Source organism: Arachis duranensis, chromosome 3 (genome assembly GCF_000817695.3).
Source record: "Arachis duranensis cultivar V14167 chromosome 3, aradu.V14167.gnm2.J7QH, whole genome shotgun sequence".
NCBI lineage: Eukaryota > Viridiplantae > Streptophyta > Magnoliopsida > Fabales > Fabaceae > Arachis > Arachis duranensis.
The window spans coordinates 58385976-58387488 of NC_029774.3; positions in this window are offsets into that span (position 1 = coordinate 58385976).

A 1513-nucleotide genomic window follows, 5' to 3' on the forward strand; every position below is an offset into this window, starting at 1 on the left:
TTTAATCCTAATCACACTCTCCTAATCCAAATCTCATTTTCAATGTCACACTTCCCAAAAACCTTCACCAATCACCTCAATTCCTCTTCCCAATTACCCCATTCACCATTCACATCACCCACTCTTCCCCATTAACCCCACCTACCTCCATTACATTCAAATTCAATTTCCCACCCTTTCCCACCCAAATTGGCCGAATTCCCACCCTCCCTCTCCCTATAAATACCTCTCCTTTCTTCTTCATTTTCACACAACACAAACCCCTTCTTCTCTCATATAGCCGAACCCCCTCCTCTCCTTCTCTACAAAAATTCTCTTCTTCTTCTTCTACTCTTCTTTTCTTTTTTGCTCGAGGACGAGCAAATTTTAAGTTTGGTGTGGTAAAAAGCTTAAGCTTTTGTTTTTCATCACCATCAATGGCACCCAAGACCGGAGTATCCTCAAGAAAAGGAAAAGGGAAGGCAAAAGCTTCCACTTCCGAGTCATGGGAGAAGTAGAGATTCATCTCCAAAAGTCATCAAGACCACTTCTATGATGTTGTGGCAAAGAAGAAGGTGATCCCCGAGGTCCCTTTCAAGCTCAAAAAGAATGAGTATTGGGATCATTGAGGTACAACCTGCCTTGTTCTCATTACAATTGGCAGACAAATCCATAAGACAAGCTTATGGAATGGTAGAGAACGTGCTAGTGAAGGTTGAAGGCCTTTACATCCCTACTGATTTTATAATCCTAGACACTAGGAAGGAAGATGATGAATGCATCATCCTAGGAAGACCTTTCCTAGCCACAGCAGGAGCTGTAATTGATGTCAACAGAGGAGAGTTGGTCCTTCAATTGAATGGGGACTACCTTGTGTTTCAGGCACATGGCCATCCCTCTGTGACAAAAGAGAGCAAGCATGAAGAGCTTCTCTCAGTTCAGAGTCAAGAAGAACCCACACAGGCAAACTCTAAGTTTGGTGTTGTGAGGCCACAACCAAACTCTAAGTTTGGTGTTCAAACTCCATATCCAAACTCTAAGTTTGGTGTGGAGACAACACACTAAATTGACCTGATCATCCTGTGGCTCCATGAGAGCCACTGTCAAGCTATTGACATTAAAGAAGCGCTTGTTGGGAGGCAACCCAATTTTATTTATCTAATTTTATTTTATTTTTGTTTTGGTGTTATTTTTGTGTTGAATTAGGTACATGATCATGAGGAGTCACAAAAAAATAAAAAAAAAATTAAAAACAGAGTCAAAAACAGAAGAAAAAATTTTTCACCCTGGAGGCAGCGCAGACTGGCGTTCAACGCCAGTAAGAAGCATCTGGCTGGCGTTCAACGCCAGAACAGAGCATCTTTCTGGCGCTGAACGCCCAAAACAAGCAACAACCTGGCGTTTAACGCCAGGATGCGCACACAGAGGACAATCTGGCGCTGAAAGCCAGAAACAAGCTTGAAACTGGCGTTCAACGCCAGAAACAAGCATCACATGGGCGTTTAACGCCCAGAACATGCACCAATGGGCGTTT